The sequence below is a fragment of the Heloderma suspectum genome, chromosome 2 (assembly GCF_057233095.1).
Source record: "Heloderma suspectum isolate Gila_16-S chromosome 2, 16-S_ref, whole genome shotgun sequence".
Taxonomy (NCBI): Eukaryota; Metazoa; Chordata; class Lepidosauria; order Squamata; family Helodermatidae; genus Heloderma; species Heloderma suspectum.
This window is the reverse complement of record NC_139459.1, coordinates 381113388-381125693: the sequence shown is the minus strand read 5'-3', so window position 1 is coordinate 381125693 and position 12306 is coordinate 381113388.

The window sequence follows — 12306 nt, the reverse complement described above, 5'->3', positions numbered from 1 at the left end:
GGGGGCCGAATGCCATTGCATTCGGCCTCACTGTAATCTGTGGTGGAATTCTCCGAAATCCCTAGTTGCCTTTGAGTACAAAAACTAGGGGTGGATGAAAGTCACTTACCTGTCGTCGAAGCTTGTTCGTGGGGGGGGGGGAGGCACTTCGCTGCTCCCCCCGCCAAGTTCAGGCCGGGGGAGGGAGGCTTCCCACCTCACCCCAGCCGAAATTCAGGCCGGGGGGGAGGCTTCCCGCCTCGCCCGGCCGCGAACTCCAAAGTTTTATTTTTTTTAAAAAAACGCCCCCATGATAGGCTACGTGACGATTAACGTAGCCTATCACGGCTAGATCTGCAAAGTCAGCTGTGATAGGCTACGTTAATCGTCACGTAGCCTATCACGGGTGACTTTAAAAAAAAAAAGCGCGTACGCTAATGGCGGCGCCCATAGGGAGCCGCCATTCGCGTTCCTTATTTGGTCGCTGTAGTCTACGTAAATCTTTACGTAGACTACAGCGACCAAATAAGGAACGGGAATGGCGGCTCCCTATGGGGGCCGCCATTATCCGTATGCGCTGCTTTTTTTTTTTTAAAGTCACCCGTGATAGGCTACATGACGATTTACGTAGCCTATCACGGCTGACTTTGCAAATCTAGCCATGATAGGCTACGTTAATCGTCACGTAGCCTATCACGGGGGCATTTTTTTTTTCTTTTATTGGAATGGTGGCGGCGGCAGCCGGTCGAAAGACTGGCTGCCGCTCCCGCCCCGCACGAACTCCCGCTGAACCGCCGGCCGGACCCGCCGCCGGGAGGGACATTCGGCAAAGGTAAGTCCAGTCCTGGGGGGGGTGTGTGGGGGGTGAGGGGGCGGAGAATTTCTCTCCGAAACTTGTTCGGGGGGCCGAACACGTTGGCGCTCGGCCCCCCGAAGTTTCGGGGTAAAATTCTCCGCCATCCCTTCCAAAAACAAAAACACAAGCATCAAGGACCACAAGATGGGAGTTATATAATAATGATGCCTCTTGTTAGAAAGGCAGTTAGCAAAAAAAAAAAAAAAGGCAAAACAGAAGGAGCATTTACCAGTCCTACATGAACACAGGCTACCTTCGATTAACAAAAGGAGACCACACTCTTCTTCAGTGAAGGAAAGAAAAACAGTTTTCTCACAAGTACTCTTGCATATATACTGTGTAAAGTTTCAAGAGAGTTCGTCTGGTCCATTTTCTATTCCATTCCACTGGCATGAGTGAGAAAGAGCAAGCACATGCCCCCTCAGCAATGGTGGAAGGTCAGAGAGAGGGTGGGGGAAGGACGGGGCGGAGCACAAGAAAACCATCACAGGAAACCACACTGTAGGCTGTTCAGATGCTAAGGCTAGCTATGACCCAAACCCACCTGAATTAACTAACTGCAACACTGTCCCCTTCCTGTAACATGCAGACAAGGTTGCAATATTCCCAGCAACTCCAGCCTTCTGGGGTTCTCTAGATAGCCATGTTGCCTTTCCCAAACAAGCTGATCATTTGGAGGTTTCCTGGCTTTTGCTTATTTCCCTCTCCTTCTAAAAGCTTGAAATGCTTCTCCTAAGGCTTAATTATTGGCAGTAAGAGATTTCGGTGGGTGGCCCTGAATTGTGCTACTCTTGACTGTGTCAGCTCTAATTTACTTCTTCCCCTAACAAAATTACACACATTTTGCTGAGCTCACTGGTAATACTCATGGCACTGCCTTCCCTAACTGGGTGCCTTCCAGATGTGTTTGACTGCAGCTCCCATAATTAATTTTATTGCCAGCAAATCTTTTTCTTTCTCTATTTATTTATTAAATGTCTCAACCACCCATCTGGCCAGTCAGCCGGCCACTCTGGGTGATGTACATCAATACAAACAGTTTTAAATCAATAAAATTTTACATTAAAACAACATATTTCTAAAAATACCCTAACCCCCCCAAAGCCTGCCTGAACAAACATGTTTTTAATGAGGGGGCATGGCAGAGTTCCCTAGGGAGGGAGTTGCACAGAGTGGGGGCCACCACAGAGAAGGCCCTCTCCCTTGTCCTCACCAGCCCAGCTGTCCTGGCTGCTGACACGATAGAGGCAGCATAATATTCCTTTTTTGCTGCCTTCACCGCCACGTGATAGGCTGAAGATACAGCTCCAGCCTGTGTCTGATCGTCTTTGGAGTGAGACGCCACCAGCGCTCTAGCCGTCTCGCCTCCTGTTTCAGAGCTTGTAACCGCAGATTGCACCATGGTGCAGTCTGAGCCCTGTCCAGGGGGACAGGGCATTTCAGAGCCACCCGATCTAATGCCCCAGTGACTGAGGCATTCCACCCACCCACCCACCCACCAGGGTCTTGACCAAGTGGCCATTTGCGTGCTCCAGAGAATCCCCAAGCACATTCAGGAATCCACTCGGATCCATAAGACGCCTGGAGTGGACCATTTTAATGTGAAACCGAGTTGTGAAACCGAGAAATCCAACATCACCAGATAGTGATCTGAACATAACAGGGTGGTGGTGGATATACCCCTGACTTCCAGATCACTCCCCGCTTCTCCAGAAACAAACACAATGTCTAGCGCATGACCGGCTACATGGGTGGGCTCAGTTGCAATAAGGTGCAGCTCCCAGGAAGCCATGGTCTCCATGAAGTCCTGAGGTGCCCTCGTGAGGACACCCTCTGAATGTAGGATGTAGCCGTCTAGAGGGGAGACGGCTAGAACGCAGGTGGAGGAAAACTCATACTGAGTCTGACCGAACATAGGTAAGAGCCCACTATCGAGCCTACTCTGTGGTGGTGAGGGTGGCAAAGAGACAGTTCTTTTCCACCAGCATTGCATCTTCTCAGTGTCGTCCAGTGGAGCTTTTCCGAGTGGTTCGCAGCCTGTTACATTCTGGGCCAGGGAGAGAGATGGTGGAACCCTCGGTAGCACGCTGTGACGAGTTTGCACGGCACTTTGAGGATAAAGTCGCTTAGATTCGTCATGAATTGGACACCACCATTAATGCAGTTCCATTGGTAGAGGCGTTCAGAGCACCGTCTGGTCCAGTTTGATTGGATGAGTTTCAGTTACTGAGGCCTGAGGATGCAGACAAGGTGCTTGGCCAAGTCCGATCGACCACTTGTGTGCTTGACCCTTGCCCTTCATGGCTTATTAAATCAAACAAGGAGGGGTTGTCCGGCTGGGTCCAGGAGGTTGTAAATTCCTCCTTGAGAGAGGGAGTGGTGCCTGCCACTTTAAAAGAGGTGGTAATTAGACCACTCCTGAAAAAGCCTAACCTGGACCCAGAGGATGTTAACAATTATAGGCCAGTGGCCAACATCCCCTTCCTGGGCAAGGTGCTTGAGCGGGTGGTTGTAGGACAGCTCCAGGCACGCTTGAATGAAACGGATTATCTAGATCCATTTCAATAGGGCTTCAGGCCTGGTTTTGGAATGGAAACTGCCTTGGTCACCCTGTGGGTGACCTCTGCTGGGAGAGGGACAGTGGGAGTGTGACCCTGTTGATTCTCCTGGACCTCTCAGCGGCTTTCGATACCATCGACCATGGTATCCTTCTGGATAGGTTGCCTGGGTTGGGAGTAGGAGGCACTGCACTACAGTGGTTCTGCTCCTACTTGGATGGGCGATTCCAGAAGGTGGTGCTGGGGGATTATTGCTCTGTGCCATGGCAATTGTGCCATGGGGTTCCACAGGGCTCTATTTTATCCCCCATGCTGTTTAACATCTACATGAAACCGCTGGGGGAGGTTATCCGGAGGTGTGGGCTGAGGTGCCATCAATATGCGGATGACACCCAGCTCTACCTCTTTCTCATCAAACCCAGGTGAGGCAGTGGCTGTTCTGAATCAGGGCCTGGGCACAGTAATGGACTGGATGAGGGCCAATAAACTGAAACTCAATCCAGACAGGACGGAGATACTGTTAGTGGGTGGTTCGTCTGCCCAGCTAGGTGATATTCAACCTGTTCTGGAGGGGGTTGCACTCCCCCTAAAGGATCAGATTCATAGTTTGGGGGTGCTCTTGGATCCAGAACTGTCACTTGAGGCACAGGTGAACTCAGTGGCACGGAGCACTTTTTATCAGCTTAGGCTGGTATACCAACTACGCCCTTATCTGGACAGAGATAGCCTTGCTACAGTTATCCATGCTCTGATAACTTCTCGTCTGGATTACAGCAATGCGTTATACGTGGGGCTGCCTTTGAAAATGGTCCGGAAACTTCAGCTGGTCTAAAATAGGGCAGCAAGATTGTTAACAGGGACTGGCCTGCGAGCTCATATTACGCCAGTACTTTTCCAGCTGCACTTGCTGCCAGTCCATTTCCGGGCCCGAGTCAAAGTGCTGGTGTTAACATTCAAAGCCCTTAACAGCTTGGGGCCAGGTTACCTGAAGGATCGCCTCCTCCCATATGTGCCTACCCGGACCTTAAGATCATCATCAGCGGCCCTTCTCCGTGAGCCCCTGCCAAAGGAAGTGAGGCGGGTGGCTACTAGGAGGAGGGCTTTTTCTGTTGTGGCACCCTGGCTCTGGAATGAGCTCCCTAGTGAGGTTCGCCTGGCGCCTACATTGTATTCCTTTCGGCGCCAGGTGAAGACCTTTTTATTTTCCCAGGCATTTTAGCATTTTAGCTTCTAAATTTTTATCTTTGCTGTTTTAAATCTGTATTTTAAACTTCTGCACTGCTGCTAAGTTTTATTGTGGTTTTATTGTTATATTGTGGTTTTTGTTGTTGTTGTTCAGTCGTTCAGTCGTGTCCGACTCTTCGTGACCCCATGGACCATAGCACGCCAGGCCTTCCTGTCCTGCGCTCTCTCCCAGAGCATGCTCAAGTTCATATTCATTGCATCCGTGATGCTATCTAGCCATCTCATCCTCTGCCGTCCCCTTCTCCTTTTGCCTTCAGTCTTTCCCAGCATCAGGGTCTTTTCCAGGGAGTTTTCTCTTCGCATTAGGTGGCCAAAATATTGGAGCTTCAGCTTCATTATCTGTCCTTCCAATGAGCACTCAGGGTTGATTTCCTTTAGGATGGACTGATTTGACCTCCTTGCAGTCCAGGGCACTCGTAAGAGTCTTCTCCAGCACCACAGTTCGAAAGCATCAATTCTTCGGCGCTCAGCCTTCCTGATAGTCCAGCTCTCACAGCCATACATTACTACTGGGAAAACCATAGCTTTGATTAGACGGACCTTTGTCGGCAAGGTGATGTCTCTGCTTCTTACTATGCTGTCTAGGTTGGCCATAGCTTTCCTCCCAAGGAGCAAGCGTCTTTTAATTTCATGGCTACAGTCACTGTCTGCGGTGATCTTGGAGCCCAAGAAAGTAAAATCTGTCACTGCTTCCATTTCTTCCCCTTCTATATGCCAGGAAGTGATGGGGCCAGGTGCCATGATCTTAGTTTTTTTAATGTTGAGTTTCAAACCAGCTTTTGCACTCTCCTCTTTCACCCTCAACAAGAGGCTCTTGAGATCCTCTTCGCTTTCTGCCATTAGGGTGGTATCGTCTGCATATCGGAGGTTATTGATAATTCTCCCAGCAATCTTAATTCCGACCTCTGATTCATCCAACCCGGCATTTCTCATGATGTACTCTGCATATAAGTTAAATAAGCAGGGTGACAATATGCAGCCTTGTCGTACTCCTTTCCCAATTTTGAACCAATCGGTTGTTCCATGTCTGGTTCTTACTGTTGCTTCTTGACCCTCGTACAGGTTTCTCAGGAGACAGGTAAGGTGGTCTGGTACTCCCATCACTTTAAGAATTTGCCACAGTTTGTTGTGATCCACACAATCAAAGGCTTTAGCGTAGTCAATGAAGCAGAAATAGACATTTTTCTGGAATTCTCTTGCTTTCTCCATGATGCAGCGAATGTTGGCGATTTGATCTCTAGTTCCTCTGCCTCTTCGAAACCCAGCTTGTACTTCCGGTAGTTCTCGGTTCACATACTGCTGAAGCCTAGCTTGTAGGATTTTGAGCATCACCTTGCTGGCATGTGAAATGAGCGCAATGGTGCGGTAGTTTGAACACTCTTTGGCGTTGCCCTTCTTTGGAATTGGAATGTAAACTGACCTTTTCCAGTCTTGTGGCCACTATTGAGTGTTCCAGATTTGTTGGCATATTGAATGCAGCACTTTAACAGCATCATCTTTTAGGATTTTAAATAGCTCGGCTGGAATACTGTCATCTCCACTAGCTTTGTTGTTACTAATGCTTCCTAAGGCCCACTTGACTTCACTCTCGAGGATGTCCGGCTCAAGTTCAGTGACCGCACTATCATGGCTATCAGGGACATTCAGATCTTTCCTGTATAGTTCTTCTGTGTATTCTTGCCACTTCTTCTTAATCTCATCTGCTTCTGTTAGGTCCCTGCCTTCTTTGTCCTTTATCATGCCCGTCTTGGCACAAAACGTTCCCTTGAGATCTCCAATTTTCTTGAAGAGATCTCTAGTCTTTCCCATTCTGTTGTTTTCCTTGATTTCTTTGCATTGTTCATTTAAGAAGGCCTTCTTGTCTCTCCTTGCTATTCTCTGGAACTCTGCGTTCAGTTGGGTATATCTTCCCCTTTCTCCCTTGCTTTTCGCTTCCCTTCTTTCGTGAGCTACTTGTAAAGCCTCATCAGACAGCCACTTGGCTTTCTTGCATTTCTTTTTCTTGGGGATGGATTGAGTTGCTGCCTCCTGAACAATGTTACGGACCTCCGTCCATAGTTCCTCAGGCACTCTGTCTATCAGGTCTAATCCCTGAAATCTATTCCTCACCTCCACTGTATATTCATCAGGGATATGATTTAGGTTATACCTGAACCGTTTAGTGGTTTTCCTGACGTTCTTCAATTTAAGCCGAAATTTTGCAAGAAGCAGCTGATGATCTGAGCCACAGTCAGCTCCAGGTCTTGTTTTTACTGACTGTATGGAGCTTCTCCATCTTTGGCTGCAAAGGACATAATCAATCTGATTTCGATATTGACCATCTGGTGACGTCCATGTGTAGAGTTGCCTCTTGTGCTGTTGGAAAAGAGTGTTTGCTATGATCAGCATGTTCTCTTGGCAAAACTCTATTAGCTTTTGTCCTGCTTCATTTTGTACACCAAGGCCATGCCTGCCTGTTATCCCAGTGATTTCTTGACTTCCTACTTTAGCATTCCAATCCCCTATGATGAAGAGGACATCTTTTTTTGGTGTTAGTTCTAGAAGGTGTTGTAGGTCTTCATAGAACCGATCAACCTCAGCTTCTTCGGCCTCAGTGGTTGGGGCATAGACTTGAATTACTGTGATGTTGAATGGTTTGCCTTGGATTCGTACTGAGATCATTCTATCATTTTTAAGATTGTACCCCAGTACTGCTTTTCCCACCCTTTTGTTGACTATGAGTGCTACTCCATTTCTTCTAAGGGATTCTTGCCCACAATAGTAGATATGATGGTCACCTGAATTAAATTCGCCCATGCCTGTCCATTTTAGTTCGTTGATTCCCAAGATGTCGATGTTCAATCTTGCCATCTCATGTTTGACCACCTCCAGCTTACCTTGATTCATTGATCTGACATTCCAGGTTCCTAAGCAATATTGTTCTTTACAGCATCGGATTTTCTTTTCACCACCAGACACATCCACAGCTGAGTGTCCTTTCGGGTTTGGCCCAGCCGCTTCACTCTTTCTGGCGCTACTTGGAAATACCCTCTGCTCTTCCCCAGTAGTATATTGGACACCTTCCGACCTGAGGGGCTCATCTTCCGGAGTCATCTCTTTTAGCCTTGTGATACGTTCCATGGGGTTTTCTTGGCAAGAATACTGGAGTGGGTTGCCATTTCCTTCTCCAGTGGACCACATTTTGTCAGAACTCTCTGCCATGACCTGTCCATCTTGCGTGGCCCTGCACGGCATAGCTTATGACTTCACTGAGTTACGCAAGCCCCTTCGCCACAACAAGGCAGTGATCCATGGAGGGGATTGTGGTTTTAATGTTCTGTATATTTTAAATTGTTTTATTGTGTGTTGTTTGAATTTAATTTTTGTGAACTGCCCAGAGAGCTTCGGCTATTGGGCGGTATAGAAATGAAATAAATAATAATAATAAATAAATAAATAAATGTCCGTTGAAGTCCCCCAACACCAGAAAGTCAGGGGACTGCAGATGCACATCAGAGACCACTGCAAACAGCTTGGCCAGGGAGTCAGTTGTGCAGCGGGGTGGGCGGTACATGAACAGAAATCCCAGACTGCCTGTTTTCTCAAGCAACGGAGGCACAATTGGGAGAGTCAGGGAAAGGAGCAGGGCTGGGAAAGTGTCCCAGGTTCTGTGCCAATCCATTGACATCAGGGATGGGGAAGGTGTAGCCTTCCTGGTGTTCTTGGCCTAGAACTCCCATCATCCATCACCATTGGCTATGGTGTTGAGGGCTTGCAGCCCAATAATATCTGGAGGCCCACATGTTCCTGACCATTGGTATACATCAAAAATCATTTTCTTGATCCTGGCTCCTTTGTACATATTCCTTTAAGAAAGGTCAGGCCAAACTCACCTTTCCCCCATCACTGACCCTTGACAGAAGATGGAGCCAAATCTGGACTTCTCGCAAACATGTTTTTCTCCAGCTCGGCACCTGTGTCACACGGAGAGTTCATGAAGTTGCAGAAGTGACATTTCCCCTTATAATTATCAAGATCATAATGATTCGTTCTGGTTCTTGCCAAAGCTCAAGAGATTTTTTTTATTATTTTTACCGGAGATTGCCTTTGAGACCAATGACCTAAACATCAGAATCGAACGTAACATAATGTAACTTCTAGCACTATGCCTGGACAAAACCTGGTGCATATAATATCTCATGAGCTACGGAGAGCTGGGGCTGAGATCTCGGGCAGGCTGGGATGACTGTGCTTGTGGTGTAGTTTAACAGAACTCCCCTTCTGCTTGGCACTGGCTGTATTTGGAGAGACTCAGCAGCCTCGGCCTGGCATGAGCTTCCCGGCTCCTTCTGACCAGCTGGCTCGGGAGGTGAGAGGAAGAGTCACAGTGGAAGTTTAGCAGGAAACCTGAAATGATATCACTGCTTCTGCTGCTGGTGCTCCTGCTGCTGCCCCCTGCAGCCTGTGAGATGAAGCGTTTAACGTGTCCCCCACATCTGATGGAACATCAAAAGGGAGCATCGAATTACTACCGACCAGGAGACATCCTCATTAGTGGAGTCATATCTTCGCAAATGCTTGAATATCATGACCCATACATCTTTTCAGAGTCCCCGTTAAACAGGCGTGATTGGTAAGTCATGACCATTTCTTCGCTCCCCACCTGCAATCCAATTACCCCCATTTTTGGGAGACCTGCTTTTCCCCCTTCTGTCTTTTGATGGAGGATTGGGAGCTCAGTTAACATGAAGGCAATATTTAAGTGATTGCCCATGATTCGATAAGGGCTTCCTTGCATAGTTTCATCCAAAAGAAAAAAAGATCCCATATCTAATCAATATTAATGTTACCTTGGCTATCTTTAAGTTAATAATATCATTTTCCTTATGAAGGTCATAATACTTTTAGGCATTAAGTATCAATCAACTGATGGATTTCTTGCAATAAAAATGTATGAGTCTGTGGTCTTTTATGCTGATCTGTAACCCGCAGGTGTGACTTATTATATCTTATAATTAATCACACAGTTCTCAGCCTTATCCTGCCCTTCTAACTCCTATTCCCGCAACCCCACTATCTGGACGTAGCTTCCTCCATCCCTAAGGCCTGTCTCCAAACCCCATCTAACCAACTCACTGTCTGCTCCTGCCTTTATAAACCTCCCACTTTTTCCTCACTTTCTACCAAACAATTAACCCCCGCTCACCTGGGTTCTGTTTAACACAGCAAACACATAGAAACATCACTATAGACACCACACAGCAAGCATTGTGATTCTGGCACAGCAATCTTTTTGTGTAATGAATGTCATGGTTTTGTGAAATGGGCAGCTTGATATTCTCCAGTTCACAACTGAACCGGTGGCAACCAGGAAGTGACAATGTGTCAACATCTAATAACACAAAACCAAGGCCAGGGTCACAACTTCAAAGCCGTCTTTAGATGAATAAATGAGCCCCAGAACTTATGGTCTGCCTGCCTTGCAACTTGATGATGCTCATTTGAACTTTTCTGTGGCCAGTGTCAGAAGGAGATTTTGGAAGGAGCGTTTAGAGAGTGCCTCATAAGAAGGAGCCATTCTGCCTTTTGTGTGTGTGTTTAGAGACTGCTGAGATTATTGTTGTCCTGGAATTAAGAATTCCAGGTTCATTGCTTGGTTTTCTGGCAAGTGCCACATTTATCCCCACAACCACCCTGTGAGGTAGGTGAGGCTGAGAGGCTGCCACTGGCCAAAGTCATCCAGAGAGCTTCTCCTCCTCCTCACCTTCAAGGAAATGCATACCAAATGTTTGGTTTTATGCCATGTTTCATGTTCATCCTCCCAGCATTTTATCATCACAACAACCGTTTAAGGTAGGTTGGCTGACAGAGTATGACTGGCCCATTTTCTCTCTTAGTCTCTCTCTCTCTCCTTCTATCTCTGTCTCATATACACACACACACACACACACACATACATACATACACACACACACACACACACAGGCATCCTTGGGTTTTTTCCTTAAAGGTTTTAGGTTTTCATATTAAAATAGCTTAATACATACCTTAAACTACAGCTGAACACTAAAGTCCATGACAAACAATGCGATAAACTCACCTCGTGCACTACCTAAAACTTCTGTTTCCTAACCTTCTAAGCACTAGAATACAGTCCTGAATGTAATGCTGACATCTGTAATTTTTACTATACTAAGATTAAAGAACCCTCTTCCATCAAGTGTAGATCAGAAAATCTACCATTTTTCATAGTACTGTTCAGGAATCCACACTTTTCCCACAGAAACATGCTTAGGGGATTGCATTGTTAGTCTGGCTTAAAATATAAAATTAAAAAAAAAATGTAAAACATATGTAAAAACACAGTGCCCTGCAAAAGTAGAAACCTGTGTAGAGTCTGGGAAGTAAGTGGCATCACAAACTGCTCTTCTTTAGCTTTGCCCCTCCTGGGAAAAGGGGATGATAAGGTTTCTAAAGGAGGGTTGTGAAATGTAAACCACACCACCACCATCAGGCTGCTTTCAGTAACAAATGCTGTGGTTCGCCTTAGACACCCGATTTCAGGCATCTTAGGGCACAATCTCAGTCTAGACAGCAGCTAGACAGCCATAGGATAGGTCAGTTTCCAGGAACCAACCTCAGAGCCCATGCTCCGAGGTCAGTTCCCAGAGAACCACCTCCCCCCGCACCTGGTAGGCAGTGCAGATTGTACCCACGCGTCACACTCAGAAGAGCAGTGCGGAGTGGGGCAAAAAGGGCCATTCCCAGGGCAGGGGGGCAGAGGTGCCTTCATGATGCTTCCTATGCATCACCCGACCGCTGCCTCCACCCCCCCCCCTGCTCTGACTTCCAGCAGCTAGACAGCCAAAATCGGCTGTCCATCCACGAATGCAGGGCAGCTGAAGCACGGAGGAGAAGATCCCCTCCGCGCTCCTCCCACCCTGCATCAGCTAGGTGGTCACCTATGCTGATAGGATTGCTCCCTAAGCGTGCCTTCGGGGCGTGGGTGGGAGCTGGGCCGGCTGCCCTGCAGTTTGCCTCCTGGTGTCCTGCAATTTGCCTTAGATGCCTAATTTCTAAGCGTGGCCTTGGGAGGGGGCCGGAACGGGGCTGGAAACTGCATGGGAAGCTCTCTGGAACAGCTTCTGCCGTCTCCTCCCCCCCACCACCCAGGATTGCCTCATTTTCACCCTTGGGCTGAAGCTGTGCACAGCCCTAGTTCCTGGTATGGGATATCTAGGCACACTTGAAACAGCCTCAGCTTGGTCCTGATGTTTTAGGTGATGTTCCTTTGGGGACTGAGATAGAGTGTTCATATTCACTCAGATTTATTTAAGTCGTACAAACAAGGACCAAAAGACATAAAAATGCATTTATTAAAGAAAGGTAAAGAAAGATAAAGTTTAATACATGTGCAAACCTTCAGCCAAGCAGGGCCATACTCACACATCCTTCATCTGTATGCCTTCTACTCACACCTGTACTTTACCAACAAGGGGATCCCCCTTTTTCTGGCAAAGAACTGGAATGTTTAGTACAATACAGGACTTCCTTAGAGGCCCTGTAACCAGGAGAAAGACCCTCTGTCCCATTATGCATGGACTTAAATACTCTTCCAAACCTGGAGACTTCTTTCTTACTACATATTCTAAAATCTTTATACCTATTGGTCCATGTTACATTATAGGT